The 12,971-nt window shown below is 48.5% G+C and overlaps 1 long non-coding RNA gene across 1 annotated transcript; it reads right to left on the bottom strand.

Annotated features, from left to right (window-relative positions):
- Positions 1–1,542: 1,542 nt before the first annotated feature.
- On the bottom strand, positions 1,543–2,456 carry LOC108532233 (uncharacterized). The gene is made up of 3 exons (XR_001886388.1): positions 2,165–2,456; positions 1,770–1,870; positions 1,543–1,679 (listed from the first exon to the last, which is right to left on the bottom strand). It is a non-coding gene; the product is annotated as an uncharacterized LOC108532233 (long non-coding RNA).
- Positions 2,457–12,971: the final 10,515 nt, after the last annotated feature.

Raw genomic sequence — 12,971 nt, 5'->3', positions numbered from 1 at the left:
GAGAGCAACGAGCACTGACCTCTCAGGCACACCCTATGCCATCTGTCTTGAACATGCATATGGGCACAACGTCTTCACGAAAGAAAGACCTAGCCGCTCACCCTCTCTCTTTTTTTTTTGGAGACAGAGTGTCACTCTGTTGCTCAGGCTGGAGTGCAGTGGTGGGATCTCAACTCACTGCAACCTCCACCTCCAGGGTTTAAGCAATTCTCCTGCCTCAGCCTCTTGGGTAGCTGGGATTACAGGTATGCACCACCCCATCCGACTAATTTGGTATTTATAGTAGAGATGCGGTTTCACCATGTTGATCAGGCTAGTCTTGAACTCCTGACCTCAGGTGATCCTCCCACCTTGGCCTCCCAAAGTGCTGGGATTACAGGCATGAGCCACCGCCCCTGCCCAACATTTTCATATATAGAATACCCCTACAGACCTTTCTTCCTGTGTGTAGATATATGTTTTACAAAATTGGAATTATTGTATATAGGTGTTTTTGTATTCTGCTTTCCTCCATAAAACCATATTTCATAAATATTTCCATGTCATTTAACATTTTTCCAAAACATGATATTTAGTGATTCCATTGGAATATTACACCTCATTTATACTATAATTTTTTCATGGATATTTTGGAAATTTGTGCTATTTCCTATTTTGTGTGTGTGCTACTGTTAATCACATTGATGAATAGCCTAGTGCTATCTCTGGATATATCCATTGGTTACATTCACAAACATGGAAGCCCTGGATTGAAGGATAGTACATTAGCCCTAACCCAGCCTCCTGTGAGGCCTGTTACAGTCTCACCAGTGAGAGGGTTACTGTGTTGTGAGGGAACTCACCATGGCCCAGGCAGCCTTGGGCATTGTCATTTAAAAACATCTTTATGGCTGTAATCCCAGCACTTTGGGAGGCTGAGGCAGAGGATCTCTCGAGGACAGTTCCAGACCAGCCTGTTCTATGAGTATAGTGAGACCCTGTATCGACAAAAATTAAAAAATAGCTGGGTGTGGTGGTGTGCACTGTAGTCCCAGCTATTCAGGAGGCTGAGGTGGGATGATTGCTTGAGCCTGGGAAATTGAGGTTGTAATGAGCTATGATCACGCCACTGCACTTCAGTTTGGGTGACAGAGCAAGATCTTGTTTCATTTATTTATAAATAAAAAATAAAAGTAAATGGGAGTCTCTCTCATTTTCTTATTATTTGTAGGTACTCTTCATATATTCCAGATCTTAGTGCTTTTTTGGTTGTGTATGTTGTGAATATGTTTTCTTAATTTTGAGAGTTGCCTTTTAATTTAGTTTTTTATTATATAGATAAGTATTACATTTTAATGTCATCAAATTTATAAACCTTTCCTTTATATTTCCTTTGTTTGTATATTTAGAAGAGCCTTTCCTTTTTCACTATAAAAGTCACATAACAACTTTTCTACAACTTTAGAAGAGAAACAAAGTCATGCCCAGTTCCACCATCTCATGCAACCAGGCAGGATTTAATTAAGAGCAAAATCGAGATTTAATCAGCCGCTCAAGCCCTGGTGTAGATTTAGATGATCAATTTCAATAACCTTAGAGCTGACTGGTGCCTGACACTCAGATGCAGTGGGTAGGGCATGGATGTGGCAGTGCAGAGGACTGCCTGGTATGGGCCTTCCAGGCTGAGCCCCTTTCTTCACCTGTAAAGAAGGAGATCAGACTAACATGCTGATGTCTTAGGAGGCAAGTGCAGACTCTGGGTTCAGACGGAGCCAGGTTCAAATCCTTACCCGGCCGCTGGCCAGCTGCAAGCCCTAAGATTTTCAGCCTCTCTAAGTAAGCGTTTCCACCTCTGCGAAATGGGGGAAACAATGCGTCCCTCACGGAATAGCTGGGAAAATGAAATCAGATGGCAGTCATGCTTCTCCCGCAGGCCCGCGCCCCAGTTCAGTTAGATATTATTATAATTATTGGTTATTATGGGTGGTGGTGATGGTAGCTGTGTTTAGGAATTCCCGACGAGCCTCCTGCTCCCACCCGCTGTGAATCCAGGTCAAGAGGTGGGGCCCTGGCTGTGTAGAGGGCCACAAGGGAAAGGAGGCCAGGACCGACAGGGCACCGGGGTCGGCCAGGCCAGGCCGAGGCCACTTCCCGGCCGCGCGGAGGGGAAAAGAGCAGGGCTGACCTGGAGGCTGAGAAGGCTCCCGGCATCCCCGGGGCTGGCGCCCCCCTAACAGCGACCCCATTGCTTCTTGGATCCAAGGGGAGGGGCCGCCTCGCCGCTCCCTCGGGTCCTTATCAGCGATGGCCGGATAAACGCGGGCGATAAGGACCTCTGGCAGCCGGGGCGTGCAAATGGGGCGGCGCGGCCGCGGTTCCGGCGGATCCGGGCGCGGTGTTTGCCGGAGATAAGGGCGCGGCCGCTGCGCCCCGCTCGGTACACAGACGCCACTTAGCTGCGCAAACAGCAGCCGCTCGCCTCGGGACACTCAGCCGGGCCGGCAGCGGACACGCGGCCCCTGCGCGCGCCTGGGGAGGACCCTGGAAGGCCGGTGGGGTGCTACAGCGACGTCATCGGGCAGACTCGCACGGGGTCGGGGTGGGGGCATGGGGCTGTGACAGCCCCCGGTATGTCAAGGGCACGAGCCTATGTGTGCCTAAGGCCGGGCAGCGGGGAGCGTTGGGTGCCTGAGCTTGTTGAATGAGGGCAATGGGTGAACTCGTGGTATCTGAGGGGCTGTGCCTATGATGTGTGCGCTTGGGGGGCCTTGATGGAGCCCCCAGGGCATGGTCCTCATCCCTGCAGTGCCCCCTGTAGCCGGGCTGCTCCCTAACAGTTCTCATTCTCTTCCCCTTGGGGACAGGCACCCAGATCCCTGAGTTCCCAGAAGAGACTCAAGCTTCCCGTTCTCAGCAGGACTGGGTCTTTGTTTGGGACACTGAGCAGGCCCCAGAGCTGAGGCTCCATCAGGCAGGGCCTGGGGTAGGAGAGCCACTAGAGGGCCACCCAGCACCCCTTTACTGCTTCCCTTATTTGGGGGCATCAGCTCCACCCCCAAAACCCTCCTTGGCCCTGTCTCCTACTCCGGTTGCAGTTTTGTTGTTGTTGTTTTGTTTGTTTGTTTTTTTAAGACAGCGTCTTGCTGTGTCACCCAGGCTGGATTGATTTCAGCCCACTGCAACCTCTGCCTCCTGGGTTCAAGCGATTCTCATGCCTCAGCCTCCCAAGTAGCTGGGATTACAGGCATGCACCACCATACCCGGCTAATTTTTGTATTTTTAGTAGAGACTGGGTTTCACCATGTTGGCCAGGCTGGTCTCGAACTCCCAACCTCAGGTGATTCACCCACCTTGGCCTCCCAAAGTGCTGGGATTACAGGTGTGAGCCACCACGCCCGGCCTCCAGCTGCCTTTAACACCCCAGTTGGCTGCTGGCGGCTACAGACTTGGGGCCACCAATCTCCTACTTCTCCTTAGAACACCCCTTACCAAAGGTCATCTGAAGAAGAAACCCTCTTCTCTAGGACAAAATGAGCAGCTGCTCCCAGTCCCGAGCAGCCCGTTGAACACAGACTGAACACAGGCATCAGGCTCAGGCACTGAGTTGAGCACAGAATCCAGCCTGGCCCATCTTCAGGCACAAGTCTTGACATTTCATGAGCTTGAAAGACTGTCCAGTCCTGTTGGACTCTGTCCAGTCGTGCCTGTTCCTGCCATGTGCCTTAACCTGCTTTCCCCCCGGCCTCTGCTAGTCCCCCTGCTTCTACCACAACCTTGGCTAAACTCTTCTCTGGCTTTTGCCTCAGTCTGCCTGAAAGCAAGACTGCCAAATACAAGTGTTCAGTTTGTGCACTGCACAAGAGCATCGCATCTAGGGGCATGGTTCACATTGTCGCTAAGTGGTGTACATGAGTGTGCACTGTCCTTCCTGAATCAGTAGGGGAGACTCCTCTTACAAAAATGCATACAAGCATTCAGGGCCATGCATGAGGAAACACACTCACTGACTCACACATATAAAAGTGGTTTTGCCCCATCCTAGCCTCACTCCAGACTTCTGAGGTGGCTTCTTCTGCTGGCCCGACACTCTCAGAGATGGGATTCCCAACCCATCCACTCTGAAATGGGGGTGCTTACTAGCTGGTACTGACCTGTCATTCAGAGTTGGGGGATGATGTGTATGAGTGAGAGTGTGGGTCTAATATGCAGGTGGACAGGGCTCTGGAGAGCTCCCCTGGGCAGAGCTAAGAAGTTGTCCACGAAGAGGCAGTTTGATCTAATTGCTAGGAGGATGCATATGTTCTGGCTACTGATTTAAAGTGTTTATGGAAAGTGATACATTGGACTATATTGATCATACCATTAAGAGAATGGAAAGGGAAGCCACAGGGTGGGAGAAGATATTTGAAAGGGACTTATTTCCAAAAAATAAATAGAATGTTTACAAATCAATAAGAAAAGGTGGACAATTCAAAAGAAAAACGAGCAAAAGGCTTGATCAGGCAATTCACAACAGAAGATAACCAAATGGTTAATAAACATATGAAAAGGGCTGGGCGTAGTGGCTCACGCCTATAATGCCAGCACTATGAGAGGCCGAGGTGGGCGGATCACGAGGTCAGGAGTTCGAGACCAACCTGGCCAACATGGTGAAACCTTGTCTCTACTAAAAATACAAAAATTAGCTGGGCATGGTGGCACGCACCTGTAATCCCAGCTACTCGGGAGGCTGAGGTAGGAGAATTGCTTGAACCTGGGAGGCAGAGGTTGCAGTGAGCTGAGATCATGCCATTACACTCCAGCCTGGGCGACAGAGTGAGACTCTGACAAAAAAAAAAAAAAAAAAAAAAAAGTTACCGTTTTAATCAATCATCAGGAAAATGCAAATTAAAACCACAGTGAGATACCACTACCCATCCACCAGAATGACTAAAATGGAAAGACAAACAGATGATGCCAAGTATTGGTGAGGCTGTGGTATAACCAGTCTCATACTGTGCTGATGGGAGTGTAAGTTGATACAACCACTTCAAGAAACTGGCCATGTCTGCTAAAATGCAACACGTACACACCCTATAACCCAGCAATTCAACGCCTAGGGGTATATACTCAACAGACATGTGTATATATGTTCACCAAAAGACACTTCCAAGAATGTTCTGCTTGGCCAGGCGTGGTCTCATGCTTGTAATCTCAGCACTTTTGGAGGCTGAGGCAGGAGGACTGCTTGAGGCCAGGAGTCTGAGACCAGCCTGGGCAACATAGCAATAGCAAGACTTTAACTCTACCAAAAAAAAAAAAAAAAATTCTGCTGTCTCAGATGGGCATGCTTAAAAAAAATGTTCATAGCCACAGTAATCATAATATTTCCAAACCTGAAACTATCCAAATGCCTGTAAATGCTACAACAAATAAATAATGATATGTTCACACAACAGAATATTATATAGAGATAAGAATGAACAAACTGTACACACAACAACATGGATGAATTTATTTCACAAACATAATATTGAGCAGAAGAAACTGAACCTAAAAGAATACTATGTGGCCAGGCGCGGTGGCTCACACCTGTAATCCCAGCACTTTGGGAGGCCGAGGAGGGTGGATCACGAGGTCAGGAGTTCAAGAACAGCCTGGCCAACATGGTGAAACCCCGTCTCTATTGAAAATACAAAAATTAGCTGAGCATGGTGGTGGACACTTGTAATCCCAGTAACTCGAGAGGCTGAGGCAGAGAATTGCTTGAACCCAGGAGGTGGAGGTTGCAGTGAGCCGAGATTGCACCATTGCACTCCAGCCTGGGCAACAGAGCGAGTCTTTGTCTCAAAAAAAAAAAAAAAAAAAAGGAAAATAAAAGGAGAAAAAAAAAAAGAAAGGATAAAGAATACTTTGTGATTCCACATAACTTATGTATTAGAAATCAGGAAAAATGGTTATTCTCAGCAGGGAAAGGATGGAAAGGAAGGGGACACTGGGAGGACTTCCTGGGGGCTTGTAATGTTCTGTTTCTTAAGCTGGGTGCTGGTTGCACTGATGCGCTTCATTTGTGAAAATCCATTGAGCTGAACATTTACAATCTGTGCACTTTAGGTGTGCTAGTCTTCAATAAAAAGTTGAAAACGTGTTTTGACATTTATAGAGCTACCGTTTGGGTAAATTGAAGCTATGTGTCACTGATTAAACTCTCTTGGCCCTGTTGTTCTCTACCCTACTCTTCCCCCTCTTCTGTTCCTGGGCCTCACCTAGCTACCCACACACCCATTTCTACCGCCACCGGTGGTCTGCCTCTGATTGCGCAGGATATGCAATTATATACATATATATGTGTGTGTGTGTATGTGTATATATATATATTTTTTTTTTTTTCTGTTTTTTTGAGACAGAGTCTCGCTGTCACCAGGCTGGAGTGCAGCGGTGCTATCATACTCACCGTGACCTTCATCTCCCAGCATTAAGTGACCCTCCTGTCTCAGTCTCCTGAGTGGCTGAGACTACAGCTTTTTTTTTTTTTTCCATCTTTATTAGAGAAGAGGTCTCATTATGTCATCCATAAACGTGTTTTTGTTAGAGAAAGAAGTCCTTTAAATTTTTTTCCCACAAAACTGCTGTATAGGTGGGTGCAACCTTTGTCTAGAAGCCCTGCCTTCCCTGATGTTTTATCCGTTTGAGATTAGGTTCGGCTGTGAGTGAAGAGAAATTTCAAAATGACAATGATTTAAATCAGGGATTCTCAAATTTAAAATGTGCATCAGAATCACTTGGAGGGCTTGGTAAGACTCCAACTGCTGGGGCCCATGCCCAGGGAGTCTGACTCAGTAGGTCCGGGATGGGGTGTGAAAATGAGTGTTTCTAATTAGTCGCCAAGTGATGCTGCTGCTGCTGCGGCCAATCTGGAAACCACCCTTTGAGAACAACTGCTGGAAACACATCAAGTTTTTTCCTTCACGTAAAAAGCCCAGAGGCCTTTTGGTGGTTCAGGGCTGGTATGGCAGAGACCGCGGATCCTTCAAGCTTTTTACTTTTGTTCCTTAAGGTGTGACACTCATCGCATGGCCCAAAATGACTGCTTGAGCTCCAGCCATTAGAGATTTATTCCAGCAGACAGGAAAGAGGAAGGGGCAGAAGAAAAGGAGACCTTTATGGATAAGGGCACTTTACAGGGGGTGCCCACAGTTTAAGGTTCAGACAGACCAATGCCTTTGCCCTTCTGAGGCAGAGTATTGAGGGCTATGCTGCTGGGAACACAGGGAGGGGCCCCAACTCAGCCAGGGGGCAGGAGTGGGAGGTGACCTCTACAGATAGCAATTCCTATCTACCTTTCGTGTTGTTGCAAAGGTTACATTTTAAAAATGGATGTGACTGTGATTTACAAGTGACAAGTCCGGTAGAGAAGTTCCTTGCTTTTCTTTCTGAGGTACAGACCCAAACTGGGGTGGGGGTGTAATAGCCTGTTTTGGAAATTACACTGAGCCTTGCCTGCAGGAGATGTGATCTGGGAGAGAGGCTGGAAAGCGGGGTCTTTAAGTATTGATGGGAGCCATGAATAATGCTTTTCCCCAGAAAGATGCACTTTGTTTTCTTTTTTTAGAGACAGAGTCTCGCTATGTTGTCCAGACTGGTCTTGAACTCCTGGGCTCAAAGGATCCTCCTGTCTTAGCCTCCCAAAGTGCTGGGGTTGCAGGTGTGAGCTATCATACCCAGCCAAAATACAGTTCACTTCTCTCTCTCTCTTCCTTCCTTCCTTCCTTCCTTCCTTCCTTCCTTCCTTCCTTTTTTCTCCCTCCCTCCCTCCCTCTTTCTTCCTTTCCTTTCCTTTCCTTTCCTTTCCTTTCCTTTCCTTTCCTTTCCTTTCCTTTCCTTTCCTTTCCTTTCCTTTCCTTTCCTTTCCTTTCCTTTCTTCTTTCTTTCAGGGTCTTGCTCTGTCACCCTTATGTCTGGTGGCATAATCATGGCTCACTGCAGCCTTGACCTCCTGGGCTCAAGTGATCCTCCCACCTCAGCCTCCCAAGTAGTGTAGATTACAGGCGTGTGCCACCATGCCTGGCTAATTTATTTTTTTGTAGAGACAGGTCTCCCCCTGTTGCCCAGGCTGGTCTTGAACTCCTGGGCTCAAGCAATCTGCCTGCCTCAGCTTTCCAAGATGCTGGAATTACAGGTGTGAGCCACCGTGCCCGGCCAAGATTCACTTTGATACATGTTTTACTATGCAACCTCAAGGGGTTCACAGACCCCTGAGGCTCACTGAGGAACCTTGTTTAAGAATCCTTGTTGTAGAGGATCTCAGCGGTGGTTTTAGGAGCCCCAGCCTCTGCGACAGCAATTTCAGGAGGTTTTCCTGAATGGCCCCAACTCCGAAGTGGAGACTGTAAGTGGGAAGAACCCTGTGGCAGTGGCATAGGTGGCTCTGAGATGGTGCTGCAGTTTCAAGGGACCCCAGAACTGGGCTGAGGACACAGAGTGGGGTGAAGGTAAGCAGGAGAAAGTGGACAGAGGGACATGCTCCTTGGGTATGGAGCGGGGAGGGTCGGGAGCGCGCCTGCCAAGGAACTACAGGTCAGCAGTACCAGTGTCGGGCGGGCAGGCGCCGGAACACCTGCAGCATGTTCCCAGCTGGGGCAGGACTCCTTGCTTGAGGCCTGGTGCAAGGGGCATCCAGGAGCTGCCCTGGAACTCTAGTTTCCAGGTCAGTGACTTGGGCCTTGTTCTCCCTGGGAGGTGGTAGAAAGGTAGGAGTGGGTCGTTTTCTTTTTTTTTTCTTTTTTTTTTTTTTTTTGAGATGGAGTCTCGCTCTGTCACCCAGGCTGGAGTGCTGTGGCCGGATCTCAGCTCACTGCAAGCTCCGCCTCCCGGGTTCACGCCATTCTCCTGCCTCAGCCTCCCGAGTAGCTGGGACTACAGGCGCTGCCACCTCGCCCGGCTAGGTTTTTTTTTTTGTAGTTTTAGTAGAGACGGGGTTTCACCATATTAGCCAGGATGGTCTTGATCTGCTGACCTCGTGATCCGCCCATCTCGGCCTCCCAAAGTGCTGGGGTTACAGGGTTGAGCCACCGCGCCCGGCCATTTTCTTGTTTTCTTCTCTCTCTGCTGTCACCTTCTACCCCCATCTCTGATAGATGGCACAGACTGAGTCGCAGCTAATGGCTTTCCGTGGAGCCCCTGGAACTAATGAAGCTGCTAACAAGTGCCTGGGTAAATGAATTGCCGCCCCTGCCTCCCTCTCCCCCTCCCTCTCCTTGCCCCGCTGAAGGCCACAGGCTGCACAGCAGCTCGTGGCCACTGGAGATACAGAATGGGGGATGAAGGATGGGGCCTGTCACTCTAGGCCAGGAAGGCAGGCTGGGGGGACATGAAAGGGCAGAGGTAAGCACTGGGGAGAAGCATATATGGAGAGGGAGTTGGTGAGAATTGTGAAGAAATGTGGGTAGAGGCCGGTGGCAGAGACGTGAGCAAGAAGGAGAAGGGATATGTATCCGGTAGGGTGGGTTGAGATGGAGTGATGGTCCCCTTCTGTGCCAGGCACTGGGGCACAAAGATCAGAAGCCCCTGCCTTGTCCTTGAGGAAACCGCAGTTTGGTAGGGGGTAGAGAAGCATACAGAGATAGTCACTGGTTGGTTTTTGTTTTTGTTTATGTTTTTGGTTTGAGACGGAGTCTTGCTCTGTCACTGAGGCTGGAGTGCAGTGGTGTGATCTTGGCTCACTGCAACCTCGACCTCCCAGGTTCAAGCGATTCTCCTGCCTCAGCCTCCTGAGTAGCTGGGACTACAGGCGTGCACCACCATGCCCAGCTAATTTTGTATTTTAGTAGCGATGGGGTTTCACTATGTTGGCCAGGCTGGTCTTGAACTCCTGACCTCAGGTGATCCACCCGCCTCAGCCTCCCAAAGTGCTGGGATTATAGATGTGAGCCACCATGCCTGGCCTTGTTTTTTTTTCAGGGTCTTACTCTTGTCACCCAGGTTGGAGTGCAGTGGTGTGACCTCGGCTCACTGCAGCCTCGACTTTTTGGGCTCAGGTGATCCTCCCACCTCAGCCTTCCAAGTTGCTGGGACAACAGGCGCATGCCACAATACTCAGCTTTTTTTCTTTTTCTTTTTCTTTTTTTTTGCATTTTTAGTAGGACAAGATTTTGCTATCTTGCCCAGGCTGGTCTTGAACTCCTGGGCTCAAGCAATCCACCCAGCTAGCCTCTCAAAGTGCTAGGATTACAGGCATGAGCCAGTCTGCCCAGGCTACCCACTGTTTAATTGTCAAAAGAAGCCTGTGACACAAGCTTTACTATTCTCTTTTTACAGTGAGGCTGAGAGAGGCCAAGCAAACTCTCCCAAAGTCACGCAGCTAAGAAATGTGAGTGGGATTCAAATCCAGAACATCTGACTCCAGAATTCATACCCTTTCCACCACCCCTAGGTTTGTAAGTATGTGGAAAGGAAAGATATGGTCAGAAACCACTAAGAACAGATGGTTCTGGGTTGATCTGATTTTCCCCGTTGATGGAATTATTTGGTCGGGGATAGGAGTGCCGCAAGCTCCTTGTGTCTGGACTTCAGCAAGGCACACAGCAAAATCTCTCCTGACATCCTGCAGACATGGGGTGATGTGTGGGCGAAATGGCTCAACGGCTGGAAGAATTTCTAATTAGATGAGAGGCTGCTCCTAAAGGCAGTCCATGGCTGAAAGTGGGAGGTGGCGGCTCTGCACCACGGGGCTCTGTCCTTGGTCCTGCTCTGTTCAACTCTTTTTTCCTTATCCTCTCCCCCATATTGATTTCTAATTATTGAAGTAATATATGTCTGCTGTAGAAAATATAAACTATAGCTAAGCCAAAAGAAAGAAAAGCATCCTAATTCTCACCAGCACCACTTGCTGAACAGCCTTTTTCAATTTGCTGTAACTTTGAACATTTTTAGAATACAATGTTGGGACCAGAATTCCCACAACAAAAGATAACCCACTGTTCACACTGAGGGCGCATCCTGTCAGTCTCTTTATTGCAAACAAGAGCAAGAAAATGTAGCACGTTATGGGGTGCTTACAGTGAGCTGGCAACAGTCCTGAGCTTCTGACAGCCATTATTTCATTCAATCCTCCTAACCCTTTACGGACACTTTTATGACCTATTTTTCACAGATGACAAAACCAAAGCTCAGAGATGAAATGATTTGCTCAGGCCACAGAGACTGGGTGAACAATTGAGGCAGGGTTTGAAGCAGGTTTTGTCGGATTCTAGAGTGGGGTTTTGAGTGACCATGGGACCCCTCCCTCCAAAAGTGCCCGAATGTTCACCTGGACCCATCCCCCACTGCCTCCCTTCCACCTCGCCCTCTACTAGTAAAGGGGGCTGTTTGTGCAGGATGGTCTGAGTTTCCCTGTTGCTTCTCTTCTGCTTGCACAGTAGCATCTGGGGACACGAATGTTATGTGAGGGAAACGCGCGAGGGGAGAAGAAAAGACACATACACGATACCTTTAAGGGTAAACGACCTTTATCCCATGTAAATGGCAATGCAGATATAATAAGCAAATGATATAATAATAAGCAAATTGATATAATAATTGCAATGGGAAGGGGAGAAGGGAAAAGATATTTACACTCAACAGACTATGGAGGATTCACCACCAGACTGGGAAGCAACAGCAACAGCCTGGGCTCCAGAGTCGGCCACTCGTCCGTGCACAGATGAGGAGAGGTCTCGTGAAGCTTCCGCGCAGTCTGGGATCCTAACTCTTTTGTAACGAGTTGTTTGGCATGAGGTCCAGGCACGAAGGCCCTTCATGACCAGGCTCAAGGAACACAAAAAGGTCAATTTGTTTTGCGATTATCTGTTGTTTTCTTTTCTTTTCTTTTTTTTTTTTTTGAGACGGAATCTCGCTCTGTCGCCCAGGCTGGAGTGCAGTGGCCGGATCTCAGCTCACTGCAAGCTCCGCCTCCCGGGTTTACGCCATTCTCCTGCCTCAGCCTCCCAAGTAGCTGGGACTACAGGCGCCCGCCACCTCGCCCGGCTAGTTTTTTGTATTTTCAGTAGAGACGGGGTTTCACCGTGTTAACCAGGATGGTCTCGATCTCCTGACCTCGTGATCCGCCCATCTCAGCCTCCCAAAGTGCTGGGATTACAGGCTTGAGCCACTGCGCCCGGCCATTTGTTTTTCTTATATATATATATGTGTGTGTGTGTGTGTGTGTGTGTGTATGTGTGTGTGTGTATATGTGTATATGTGTGTGTGTGTGTATATATATATATAGTTTTTATTTTTTGAGATGGAGTCTTGTTTTGTCCACCCAGGCTGGAGTGAAGTGGCACGATCTCGGCTCACTGCAATCTCTGCCTTCCTGGTTCAAGTGATTCTCCTGCCTCAGCCTCCTGAATAGCTGGGATTACAGGTGCCCACTACCATGCCTGGCTAATTTTTGTATTTTTAGTAGAGACGGGGTTTCACCAAGTTGGCCAGGCTGATCTCGAACTCCTGACTTCAGGTGATCCACCCACCTTGGCCTCCCAAAGTGCTGGGATTACAGACGTGAGCAACTGCGCCCAGCCTTGTTTTTCACTAACTTATAGGAATAGATTGAAATAGAGATTTCTCCAAAACAGCGCTGGATGAATGCCTCAAGGGGCTCACACAGCCCCTTCTGGTACTTGGTGACCATTGTTTGTATCCATGTTCAATTGAGTTCAAATTTAATATTTAACTTTTCCTCCACAATGACCTAGGATGTGATTCCACACCAGGCACAAACCCCAGAGACTCTCCTGATCTGTCAGTAGCCACCCATGGGTGCTTATTTTACAGTAGGAGGGTGGCTTGCCTAGGAAGCCAGGAATTTATCTTTAAGTGACAAACACTTTTTGAAAACTTGCTGTTTTTCAGTTTCTGTTCTAAGCACTTTAGAAATAACTTTTTTTTTTTAATGACTTTTTTTTTGGCAGAGTGCTGTGGCCCACGTCTGTAATCCAGCACTTTGGGAGGCTGAAGCAGGAGGATCACTTGAG

The sequence above is a fragment of the Rhinopithecus bieti genome, unplaced genomic scaffold (genome assembly GCF_001698545.2).
Source record: "Rhinopithecus bieti isolate Rb0 unplaced genomic scaffold, ASM169854v2 scaffold_10088, whole genome shotgun sequence".
Lineage (NCBI taxonomy): Eukaryota > Metazoa > Chordata > Mammalia > Primates > Cercopithecidae > Rhinopithecus > Rhinopithecus bieti.
The sequence above is the reverse complement of the archived record's forward strand: the minus strand, read 5'-3'. Positions and strand labels throughout refer to the sequence as shown.